The sequence below is a fragment of the Tasmannia lanceolata genome, unplaced genomic scaffold (assembly GCF_043159265.1).
Source record: "Tasmannia lanceolata isolate RefF3 unplaced genomic scaffold, GAP_Taslan_0.1 ptg000015l, whole genome shotgun sequence".
In the NCBI taxonomy this organism is placed as follows: domain Eukaryota; kingdom Viridiplantae; phylum Streptophyta; class Magnoliopsida; order Canellales; family Winteraceae; genus Tasmannia; species Tasmannia lanceolata.
The window spans coordinates 35,453,721-35,467,488 of NW_027518692.1; the positions used below are offsets into that span (position 1 = coordinate 35,453,721).

The window sequence follows — 13,768 nt, forward strand, 5'->3', positions numbered from 1 at the left end:
ACTCACACCTATACATTTTCACAACACAAGGCTTAGGGGTACGACAGTGCCGTACACCTGCAAAGCAAGCTTCACAAGCATACAAGGCTAGCAAAACAAATATCAAAACCTAAATAATCAAATTTAAATGTCTTACATTCATCCGATAGTCAGATCTCAAATTTCTTCCAAAATCTCTCATCTAACCCATAATCCCATAATAATCAAAGTGACGAAATCAAATAATACAGTCTCTGTAATCCTAAACAATACTTACTGTCTAAAGAATGAAAAGTACTAATAAGTAACGATAATTAAATATCAGAGTCACTCCTGTGCCTCCTCACCGGTTCCACGAGGATCAAGCTTTGAAAATATTAATATAACCACAGTCAGCTGAAAAGCTCAGTACATAATAACACACTACAAAAGCGGGATCATTGCATGCTACAAAAGAAGGGTTCACAACCGTAGGAAAAGTATAAGCCACAAGTGAAATGATTAACACAAGTTCAATTAGAATGGAGCAAAGGTTCGCAAGGACACAAGTCAAGTATTACATCGGGGTCACAACATTCAAATGGTCACTGAAGGTAATTACTATGGTTATGATACCACCCTGAGATCATCGGCTTAGTCTAAAAAGTAAATTTTTTTCACCCCGACTGCCCACGGGTCCACAAGCCAGTTATTGCTTACACTGACCGCCCACTGTGTCAGAACTAATTCCTAGGTTTACATACCTGTCGACAGGACCAACGTTTATCCCACATTGGCAGGATTACAGTTCTTATATTCACATATAGGTGAAAGCCTGTGCCCCACTGGTGGGGGGTCTTTTCTGAGTTCACATAACCTAAACCTCTCGATAGGTGTTCAAAGTTCACACAGTTCAAAAGAAGGTATTCAAAGTTTAAGGTGGATGTTTCACATTAGTTCCAAAGTGGATTCATATAGTAGAGGATATCTGATAGTTCAAAGATTCATATAGTTAAAAAAAAAAAACTTAAAGGGGGTTTCACAAGTCCAAAGTTATGCCTCTAGCATGTGTATCACAGAACAAAATTCAATAGAGTTCATTCAAAGAAAAGGGTTAAGCATGCAAGATCCAAGCAAAGATCCAAAACTTTGTTCAAAGGTTCATATATTCACAAGATGTTAGAAAGCTATGATCAAAGGACATGATATCAAAGGGTCAATCGCAACACTAAAGTAGTACGGAATTACGTACCTTAATATCGATCTACTTTCTTTAATTCTCTTCTTCTGATGTCAAATACCTAATTCAAATAGTTCATTCACATCACACAAGGGCCTAACGGATAAGGCAAAACACACAAGTTGGATTGGAAATCCCCAAAAATAATTCACAATTTTCAGTCGACTGGGCCCTACCAATCGGCTAGCCAAAGGTTGCTATCCCATACATAAAACTCTCTTATGCGCTCCGGTCGGCTGGTCTCACCAGGCGACTGGCCCTCAACTACTGTTTCACGGCGAAACATAGTTTTGGGTGCTCCAGTCAACTGCCCCTTAACTATTGTTTCGATGTAAACAGTTTTTTGGTGTGCCAGTCGAACCCGTCGACTGCCCCTTCAAAAATCGGTTTTACCCGATTTCACATAACTTTAATAATTTCTATCTTTCTCATCTGGACTCCGAATTGTGCGAGGTCGGATCCATTGGAATTATAATCAAGAGGAATCCAATCAATCGAATTTCACGATCCGAATCCCAATGATTAATTACTAAAAATTATAAATCCAACTCTATGATAAATCCTCGAATATCGAGGTTTCTATGGATACAAACAATTGATTTTGAGTTCTTTGGGGGTTCAACACGAAACGAATCACAAGGAATCCAAGATCTACCATTGAGTTTGCCATAGATTAAAACCAAGGCCCTAATCACATCTCTTTCTACATCAAATCTTTAACTTAGGGTTCTTATCATCCGTTTAACCATTAAAGATTAATAATCTTACCTCGGTTCGCGATCTCTCTTATTGAATCGTGTTCTTCCTCTCTTTCTCCACGAAGAACTCTTCTTAGGGTTGCAAAGATGGTTTAGGATTTCTTAATCTCTCATATGTATTTATAGGATTTTCTAAAGAAGCCCTAATCAAATTCTAATTCTTAAGGACAAAAACGCCCCTCACTAATAGAGGGGGACGAATTTTGGAGGGAGGGTATTTCAGGTATTTACACAACCTGTTTACACTTATCATACATCCACAACCTGATTACATTTTACATGCATCTACAACACGTTTTCAATTAATCCCACAAGTCCCATTTAAATGCAAAAACCCATGTTCCAATGCTTTGGTCACGGCCACCAGTTGTATTGTTCCCACAAGTCCCACTTTTGGACTGAACAATGTGAGATAACTGCAGAGCAATTAACCATTTCGCAGATTAGCAATACATAAAAAGCAAGTTGGTTTATCTATTAATCTGTTGGAAAATTAAAAGGAAAAAGAATTACATCAGGATAAGGATAAGGAGAAAGATACCTTTTCTATTCCATTCAACTCAAGATGTCAAGCTCATTATTTCATGGTGGACATGGGTGTTGGAACCAAATGTGAAATGTCAACACCAGAACATAAGAAATGGTATAATGGCTTCATGTGTTGAGTGAGGATGATGGCATGAGGTCCACCAGGATAAGGATATGGATTTGTACAGTGGATCAAAAGTTGTAGGTTCCACAACATCATCATGTTATTTTAGAAATCTAGTGTAGTGGTCAATTGGAGTAGGGTAAGTTTCTGTCATCAAAGCAAGACTGTTGGAGACTAAAGGTTTTAAGAGCTACACTTTTTGGATCCTTCTCCTGTATCAATCCATTGTATGAAGTTCTCAAAAGTAGGATTCTGAAATGGATGTGAAGAATCCCTTCTTACATGGGGAAGTAAAAGAACAAGCTTTTATGTGGCAGCCCCATAGTTTCCAAACTACTGATGTAGAATCTACATGTTCAGACTATAGAAAGTTTCTGTAATTTGAAAAAAGAATCAAGGGTGTGGTTTGATTCATTTTGTCAGTCCTTGAAAATCGAATGGTGTCAAAGGTGTCTTTAGTCTTCTTACAACTTAAATTCTTACATCTTCTGATGCAATGAAATAAAGCCTGACCATTATAGGATCCATGGGATCCTCTAGGTCCATTGGCACCCGTAAGTACACCACCCCAATTACTTCTTGTCGTTCTCACAGTATTCACTCGAGAAGTCAATCTAGAGGATTTAAAATTGATGGAACACCCAAAAAATATATATATACCAACTTGATTGGAAGAATGTATGTGCATGTAACCCATACATTGGGTTTTACTTTTAAGGTTATATTGTGATGAGCTTTTATATGGTGGCCTACCTTTACATGTAAAGGTCGGAGAGAGAAATCCCCCCCCCCCCATTTTTTATTCAACAAAAGCTTCTTTTTTGACTTTTTGTTGGATAAAAAATCAAGGGTCAGTTTTCTCTCTCTCTCTGCGCTTGTTTCCACACGGTTGCCACCATATAATTTCTCATATTGTGATATAGCGTTTGTGTTTTATTAACCAAGAGAAAAGGTAGAAAAAAATAATCAACGTACAATTTATGTAGATGTAAAGGCAAGCCCCCCTAAGTACATGACCAGTTTAATCTACTTTGGTTTGAAAAGACAAGTGCTGCAACGATAAAATCAATGGAACGCCTTATTTCATACAACGGATGAAGGCTTAATCTTAAAACTAGTAATATAACCCAATGTTTCCTTTCCTGTTCCCAACTCATAGCTTCTCTTGAGTCCTTTAGGTAGTAGTCTTTCGTCTCCCTGAACTGCCTTTCTCGCAATTCATATGTTCACCTGGCAAGAGGTTCTAGAATCACAGAAGGTAGAATGAATATAATAAATTAAGGGCAGAGTGATATCCCCCCTTTTTAAACAGAAATCGTTAACTTTTATGCTTTCGGGGTTAACGGTTGCTTCTCCACCCCGTCATAAAATTTAACGAAAACTGTTAAAGGGGGAAAATAGCCAGAAGAAGGGGGGGGGGGGAGGAGGGAAGGAATACCACTGTCCTAAAATATATGCACAAAGACTACAATATAGGAAAAATAATAATTGATAGTACTTAACTTTTGATCATTTTGAATCATTTGGAAGGGACTAATTGACTCTTCATTTTGAAGATATTTGAGTATTTCATGCATCAAAATGATGACATATGATATGATTCAATTAGCTTGAACTCCATATCTCTGCATGTTTTGATTCCAGGAAGGTGTGCTAGAACTTGTTAACGATGATGATGGATATGGGTATTTATTTAACAAGAAAGAGTTTATGCGCTTTGGTGAGAATGATCTTAAAGATTGAGATTGGTTTCAATGATTTTACAGGAGTTCTTGTAATCAAATCTATCAAACCTATGGTACTTCTTTTCCATCTAAAATACTTTACTATTATTACCGTGTACCAATGCACCATACTGTTTTTTCTCCCAAACTTAAACCACAGTTACAATTTACAAGCGAGTGGAAGTCAAAGAAGAATAAAAAGGAGATTAAAGAGAATTATTACTCAAAATTACTATTTATAAGGCCGTAGGCAGTTGGCATGCTTATAAAAATAAAAGAGATTAAAGAGAATAATAGTCAAGCAATCCGTAATTATGGTGCATGCATCCAGAATGTTGAAAACCCCAACGCAACCTGAGAAACTATCTTGGGTAGGGTCGGGTTTAGGAATCTTGGTTTAAAAGAAACAAAAAAAAAAAAAAAAACACCAACCAACCAACCAAATCCGCCTGACCCGGGTTGCAACCCCAGGCAGAAAATTATAAGGTGTATTTTTCGTGTGTATATGTGAATATAATAATATAAGAAAATAATAGTATGAAAAATACTAAAAAGAATGTCACTTTTATGCTCCGATCCCTTCTAAAGGAGACTTATTGGGCTTCACTCATGCTACGTTTATGTGATCAGATCGTTGAAACGGCAAACATATGTTTCGTCCAAATTCTGTTCAGAACACCTCAATCGGATGATCTGATACCATTGATCCTTGTACAATTGTGTAGGGTTTTACCAAGAAAAATCTACACAGTTGATCTTTGTAGTCCTTTATCTTATGCATGGGATGTCCGTTCAGGGTCTGACCAAGACCATGTGGGTCGCCTCATGATGTTCTACTGAGATTCACATACAAGTCCTCCATTAGGACTCAAAAATTACATTTTAACCATTGATCGTAAGACCCAAAAAGTCACATTTTAACCATTGATCGTGGACCCAAAAGATTACATTTTACCATCAATTGTAAAAGAGCAATAATAAAATGAGGGAAGTGATATATCCGTCCCTTTTGATTACTTGAGACAACCAGCAGCAGTGTACGTGACAATCAGCCCCATTGAATCCTTCTGACGTGAAGGACATTAGCCTCTCTGCAATCATTGATACACTTCTGGTGGGTGTCCGAAGTAATCAAAAGGAGTGGATATATCACTTCCCTTAAAATGATAAGACCTGGGCCCACCTGCATTCAGAATCATCTATCACAGCCGTTGATTGAACAGTTGGAATCGTATGATAATCGCAACCTTCAACTCACTTTATCTGTAGAGCCCACCATATGAAGTGTGCAGCAAGTCGTTGTTGTAGGGGACTTGCTGAGGATAAATTCTGTAAAAATGATTCACTTGTTGAGGATAAATTCACCCACTCTAACGTTTTTCTTTGCCTCTAAACTCAACGAACAACGTTAAAAAGGGGGAGATTCTATCCTTAGGGTGCCCTTTGATAATGCCACTCCACTTTATTAAACGTTTTTTTTTTATTAGCTTCTCGAAGACTCTTCAGTTTTCATTGTGGGGAGAAGGGCAGCGGCACCTGGCAGCAACCGAAGGCACGTGCAGAGTATGAAAGAGAAAGTTACAGTGGGCCCCACATCACATGCCTTTGCATATTTAACCTCTTGTAGCCTGTAGGCTTCAAAAGTGTCAGTGGCAACTGACAACTACGCTGGTGGGGCTTGGAATTCGTCTTTTTAGCTTTCCAACGTGCAAGGTGGCCCACCAGATAAAAAGATATATTCCTTCTTTTTTTCTTCCCCGGCCCCCCACTTGTAGTCGTCAGAAATACACTAAAATTTGAGGTGGCCCGGGGGAAGAAAAGGAGGCGAATATTTATCAGCCACCCTGGGGAACGAAATTAGCATCCTTTTTTTGATAATGGCACTCCTGAGTCATGATTATAGTAAATCCTCATTGGAATCGACATGTTTCCTGCTCCGATTCTTCCTGAAACCGAATGGGAAATAAAATAAAATAAATATTTTCATTCGAAAAAATTATAATAAAAATTCATTCCAACTGGGGTGGAATTAAAATACCAGTTCTTGGGACGGAAAACACATTCTGCCATTTTCCCCTTTTAATTCCACCCTCATGTCAATTCTTCCCCTTTTTAAAAAATAAATGTTGTAATCGAGCAGAATTAGATGAGGATTCCAATGCCCATCCAAGTAGAAAAGACGTTAAGCTTGTGCAACTTGGGTCGGGTCGGGTTAAGCTTTTGCTCAAAAATGGATTTGAATCGATCCGAACCTAACGATTTTATGGTAAAAGCTCAACCCGAATTCCAAAAAATATCGACCGGAATTTCACCCCTAAAAAGACATGGATGCAATGTAGCAGGAAAAGGGATTGAGCCTCTAGCTCAGTGGTCAAGGCTTTGTTGCTCAACCGGGAGGTTGAAGTGTAGCAGAAGAATGCAGTGGAGACCACGTTATTAGGCAATCTAAACCATTCATTAGTTGTGCCCCTGAAAATTTCCTGGACCCTCCTACATGTTATTGGGTTTCTACTGCACGTCATAAATTTTAAACCTCAACTAAATATTGGGTTCCTACTTAGTGTCATCTATGGGTTCCTTTCCAAAATTGCTAGCAAGTAAATGGTCTTAATTCTCTATTTAAATGAGAAGAATAGGGGTCAGACTATATCATATTCCACAAGGCATGAGTAAAACTTACCAACTAAAACTACAACAGCGGCACATTAATTGATAACAAAAAAAGGTCTCCGTGTCTTTAATATCGAGTTAGGTAATTAGGTATAGCTAAGTGCTTCAAAAGATGAGCTCATGTTTCTTTATATTAGAACTATAGATGTGCTGAGTTAGGTAGAATTATTCTAAACAAGAGGCTTCTGATCAGAACCAGAGTGAAGTGCATTTCCTTGCACTGACTCCAGATTAGAACCAGACTGAAGTCCATTCATCAAATGTTCTGTTGGGATCTATGTCGCACGCTTGAGGAGGCCGGGTTTCTCCGCCTTTTAAAATCAAGAACATGAATGATCTGTTTCTCATAATGCACCAGATTCTCCCTGTAAGCAGGTGGTATATTACTTTTGGACTGTTGCAAGAACGATAACATGTTTTCTAACAAGTTCATAAAAAGTTTAAGCCTCTCCATTTGTCCTGAGTGCTCTAGTGTCGATGCGATAGAATCATGCTGTCAAAAATGAAAGAACAAAATAGAAACAACAGGATAACACAGCCCATCAATTAGGGGTGGATACAAGATTACCCAATCACTAACACTTCGTGGAGTGTTGATTTGTCAGTCAAATAATTCAAAGATGAGAATTTGTGATCATGAAATGGAACTGAAAAGATAAAAAGACAAGTACCTGCTTGCATTTAAGAGAAATCTTCTAGTACAGTTCATTCATGTTAACTTACCAACTTCTCCAAAAGCTTAAGCTGTTGGAGAAAAGGCGTTATTTATCTTTTATACTTTAACACTCCCCCGCATGTGTGGCCCACTTGGCAAACACGTGGCATATGTGGTCCCACTTTGGGCCGACCATCGCATGTGGATTTTTGCTATCTGGGAGGTTTGAACTCGAGACCTTTGGCTTTGATACCATTTTAACTTACCAACTTCTCCAAAAGCTTAAGTTGTTGGAGAAATGTGATTACATGCCATGGTTAACAGTACCATGGCAACTGTTAAAGTATAAATGATAAATAACACCTTTCTCCTAGAAAGTAGTACTATCTGTAATGTTAACATACAGATTTGATTAAAGAGATTATATCTGTAATGTCCAAACACGTTTTCTTGGTAAGAAGCAAGATTCAATGCATAGAAACCCTTCTCCCTTTCCTGCTTTGTTGCTCCTAAAAGACATTTAGATATGATCAATGATGGGAGACATGTTTTCATATGGATACACTTTGCATTTACCCAACTGATATCATAACTTGTACAAATTGAAACTTGAGTTTCTAATTTTGATATGCTTTCACAAACATTAAAGTAATTTTTATGTTGCAATTGATCCTAACACTATACAATAATAATAATTCGTGATACCTCAAAAATAAATAAATAATAATTCGCAACTCTATAATCTTACTATGAGAAATGCATGAGAAGTTCACCCCCACCCATCCATCACATTTTTATAACACAATGCGAAAGTCACTCTACTTGAATATTTCTAACCACTGTATCAGAGAACTTGAATGAGGTCCATAGGCAATTTTTTTCTTAACTGCCTCCATTTTCCAGCCATTGAATTGAGACAGTAGGGATCATCCAACAAGTGTGATTTTCCGGTCATGTATCTCCAAAACCGACACCAAATGAAAGGTATGGATCAGCCTTATGTCATGGGTCAGTCTAGACAGGGCTTCTCATGCTCTCTTCATATTAAGGCGCCATTTGTTTTGGGTTTTGAGGACCGACTGTGAGTCCAAAGCTGATTATTGTACTCAAATTTATGTTTAATTTTGAGTCCAATAATCAGTTTTGGTCTGGCAATCGGTTTTCAAACAAACAGGGTCTCAGTCTTATCATTGTATCATTTATCAAGCTACAGAAATGGCCTTTAACAGCACTAGAATGAGGGTGACTTTTAGGACAATAAAAATCAATTGGCAAAAGAAATCGAACGATGCAAGGTCAATGCGATCAATACAACTTATCTGCACTTTACAAAGCTTAGTTCTTTAACTATAGCATCAAAAGCACATAATTGCCTCCAGAGCTCCAATGTTGAAAGAAGAGAAAGATTCAAAGGTTCATATGACAGACACTGATAGCACTGAAGAAATTAAAATTTCAATCATAAACAAAAAAGCATGAAAAAAAGACAATGCTCGAAAATAAAAACAGTAGAATCAATATCACTTAGTGTCTGCCACTTTTGGGCAGATTTCTGAGCGACCACTCCATGGAGCAGTAAGAAAACAATGAACAAAAACTGTTTCATTTTCTTCCAATCCGCACCTCACCCCCTGCAAGAAGAATCCCAGAAAAATCAGGTTGTAGGCAATTCATAAACCTCAAAAAAATGCAAGAAACCCAAAGTACTGATAGATTTCACCCAAATTTTCATCTGGGCATGATTTTTTTTTTTGTATAATTTTTTCGACCCATTAAAGAGTAGAAGAAATCCAACAACATCCCAAATACAAACATTACACTGAAAAGAAGAAAACGAAAGAACTTGAATGGATTGGGAGCTGAAATCTTAGGCAATGCATAGGCCATAAAAAAACAAAAAAAAAATGCAAGAAACCCAAAGTACTCACAGATTTAACCCAAATTTTCATGTGGGTAGGATTTTCTATTTTTTTTTGTATAATTTTTTCGACCCATTAAAGAGTAGAAGAAATCCAATAACATCCCAAATACAGACATTAAGCTGGAAAGAAGAAAAAGAAAGAACTTGAATGAATTGGGAGCTGAAATCTTACCAGCTGAGGAACCCTCCCTTTGAAATTTGTGAGAGAAGAGAAGGTCTCAACTCTGATCAAAGAGAATGATTTCTGGGGAAGAAAACGCATTAACCTCTGTTTATAATAACAGAAATGGAGAGTCTTATTGGTTTCCGCATGCATTTCTCTCCAACTCAAAACCCCATATCCAACGGTTTAACCGTTACATTTTTCTTATTTGAAGGATGAGTTTTTATATGGTGTACTTATTCCATTTATAACATTCACTTGTGATATATATTATCAGTTACAGTGTTGTAAATAGAAAAAATAAAATCATTTCAACATTTTCATGGACAAATCATTACCAAAACTCAAATTTGTAACTAGGGGTGCAAGTTTGGCCCTATCAGCCCTGACCCGCCTTGAGCCCGAACAGGGTCAGGGCTGGATTTTCTAACCCTGAGGGCGGGTCAGAGTTCATTTTTTTTTTTACCCTGAAAGACAAGAGCGAATATCCCTGTTAGCGAAAAAGAGCCAATATCCATCTCTTCAATGCGAGTTGTTGGTCGGATCGTGGAACTCAGGTCGGGCGGGTTTTAGGTTAATGCCTCGGGTACCCTGACCCGGCCCGACCCTGAATTTTCTATTATAGAATTGAACCATCTGTGCATGTTTCTTTTGCTAATGTTTTCTATTATCTTGGATTGATGTTTCTTTATATTATTATTATTAATTGTCTATGTTGCCCGCATGTTGTTGAATTCACATTGTCTTATTTAGTTACCTTTCTCTGTTTATTGATCATTTTGTTCCATATGATAAGTGGTTGCTTTATTTTGGCACTCTTAACAGGTATTTGCACTAGGGTCAATTAGGGCCGGCCTGGCCCGGCCCAGCCCAATCAGGGCCAATCAGGGAGGGCCAAGGCCAGCATAATACCCAGTAAGGCGGGTAATGGGTTGAGGTTTTCCGGCCCTAGCTCAAAGTCAGGGCGGGTCAGGGCAAAGATAATGGGATCCAAGGTTGGGCTAGGGTTTTGAAAAACCCGACCCAACCCGACCCTATTGCAGCCCTATTTGTAACTGTGTTTTGGATGGTTAATTGGAAGTATGAGGAATGATGGTCCGAAACTTCGGATTTCGGTCGAAATTTAAAACCTTGCTACCATGCTCTAATAATTGCACAAAATCAGCTTATCTTTCCTTTTTAATTAGCTTCTCAGAGTTTTTTTGCGAACAATAATAACCTTTGACTGCTCTTTAAATAATTAAAGACAAGATGAGTTTGTGCAATTATAAAAACATGGTAGTGCTAATATCAGTGCCCTTGATTAGGGGTGCAACTCAGTCTATTTTGGGAATTTTGGTTGAGCTTTTACGAATGATTTATGCGTGCCAATGTTTTGATAAACATGCTTGTCGTGAAGTATTTAACAGGCTGTCAGAGGAATATTACGATTCTCAAAAAGCTCTTAAAGCCCTTCAAATACTACACGACAAACATGTGGAGCTCATGTTTATCAAAACATTGGAGCGTTGAAATCATTTCGCTTTAAATAATAGGGTTCAGGTTGATTCCAAAACATTTTTTTTTAGCCAAAGCTCAACCTGAAACTGCATCTTTATCTAGTTGTCTTTGACCCAACACTATAAAGAACTCCACCCATGAAGACGGTTATCAATTTATAAATTGAACACGAAGATTGTGATTTATTAGGGATACGATTAATGCTAAAATTGAATTTTTGGATCCTACAAGGGGGCATGTAAGTGAAATCAAGACCTTTAATCATGTAAGATCATGAATTTGACACCCATGATCTTGGTCCCATCCCGAACGGACATCCCATGTGTAAGATAAAAGACTACGAACGAAACCCTAAACAATGCGTGATCAAGGGTTGATGGATAACCACCAAGAGGCAAAAGTGGGGCCATCAATAGGGGTATCAATGGACAGAGACGATCTGATGGATCTAAAGGATCCAAACGTTAATGGAAAAGATTTTGGCACAACTAGTTCCAAACTTTAAAATCACAGAAATCATACGTAACAGAAATCAAACAATGACACTCCTCAATTCTTTAAACATTCACTGGCTGTTGATAAGCATCTAGAAATGATAGATAATAAATGCACCTCCATTTTAACCTTGAACACCTGGTATAAGTAGTCAATTGGGAGGAGACAAACATTTGATTTACCTTGTACAATAGTGATAAGTAGTGTTCGGTTGCCAACTATAGAGTAGTAGGATATGGTCTCATTAACAATATAGAAAGAAAAGAGAGAAGGAAGCAAAATTTTCCACGCCAAATTCCTCTTTTTTTTTTTGAGAAATTTGGCTTGAAAAGTATATGGAGGGTACATTGATGCCACGATCACCAGACATGCAATTGTTAACTCTAAAACTTGTCTGCTAGACTCCAGGGATTTCAATGCTAAATGGCAACCAAACACCATAAAAATACCAAAGAGGAATGCTAAGCTCACGCGGCTAAAGGGCCGCTTGAGCGTATGCAGGATCCTATTGGTGAAACGTCGCAAGGAGAATATTGATAAATCTGTACTTTTATGTAATTACGAAATTTCAGGGACATAAGGTGTTTTCAGATTTATTTTTGCTTATTTATTTTCCCCACTTGCTCTTTGATCATCGCAATAGTAACAACTCTCTCTCTCTCTCTCATTATCTGCTTCTCTCTCAACGAAGCCGAAGAAAAGACCATCTCCTCTTACTCGTAGCATTAAGGAAAGGGGTTTCTACACGTACATCAATTCTGTTTCTTCGTGTAGCTATTGAAATGAAAATTCAAACAATCAAATCTGGGTTACGAATCATGAAGAAGCAAATGTAGATGTGAATAAGAGAAAAATTGAGTTTGAACGAACCTCCTTGGGTTAATCTGGAGGTAGGAAGATAGGTTGACATTAAGATCTCCCTCGATTTTTCCACTTTCTTTCCTCAATTCCTCCCAAAGTCCCTCCTTAAGCTCCAGATTGGAATCCCCCATTTGAAAATGCATTTGCTGAAGAGAATTTGATTGCCCCTCTACCTTTATTTATAAAAAATTTCTTCTACGTTTTTTATTAGTTATTCTCTTCTTGTTGGTTGTTGTTCAATGCATTTGCTGACTCGTTTTGAAGAAAGAGGCTGCTAGTTTTCTCAGTGGATTCCAAGGTTCTCTTGTTTTAATACGAATATTCTCCCATAGATCAACTGGATTGATCTCCTCTGTGACCAACCCATTGAACTACAACTGGAGATGGATAGTTGCACCCGGAATTGATCACCATACCTGCGACCTCTGTTCCTGGACGAATCAGTACCTTGCTAAAAGAGCAAAAAGAAAACCCAAGATCGCCCCTGTTACAAGCACATTAGCCACATGCCAACCTCCTTGTAAGCTCTTTATTTGGCCTCAGATGAAATCCACTTAGTTGTATTGTGCATTAGCAGTATGCTTCTGATCATTAGAACAATGAAGTTTTTATTTTTTGCACACTTGGGAACAAAAAAAAACTATTTGCAGAGGGTGTGTATGGCGATTAGAGAGACAGAGAGAAATAATTAACAAATTACCTTAAGGCACGATAATTTCGGAAAGAGATGAAAGCCAAAGATTTGTCAATATTCCCTGTGCCATGTTCCACCACTAATATCCGGCGTACGCTCAAGCAGCCCTCTAGCAGCGTGAGCTTAGCATTCCTCAATACCAAAAAGTGCAATTTTTTTTGCTTGGGAAATCTGTGAGGATGCCAACACGCACCACCGAGGAGGACGACAGGGCCAAGGTGGCCACTAGTTGCGCTGTACGCCCTGGGCCGGGCGTCCAGCTAGCACCCCTCATGGTGGTTTTTTATTTGAAACTTCATCTTGAGTATTAGAACAACTAAAACGAGGCACATTTATCAGAAATTGGAACTGCATTTAACAACTAATTAGAGAAGTGTAAATAAACAGAAGAGTGCCATTATTAAAAAACAGAGAGCACCATAAATCATTTTCCAAAATATTGGATATTTCACTTCCACAAAGAAGAAAGAGGAATCC

The 13,768-nt window shown here is 38.0% G+C and overlaps 1 long non-coding RNA gene across 1 annotated transcript; it reads right to left on the bottom strand.

Moving 5' to 3' along the window:
- Positions 1-8,944: 8,944 nt before the first annotated feature.
- On the bottom strand, positions 8,945-10,404 carry LOC143892426 (uncharacterized). The gene is made up of 2 exons (XR_013255491.1): positions 9,751-10,404; positions 8,945-9,288 (listed from the first exon to the last, which is right to left on the bottom strand). It is a non-coding gene; the product is annotated as an uncharacterized LOC143892426 (long non-coding RNA).
- Positions 10,405-13,768: the final 3,364 nt, after the last annotated feature.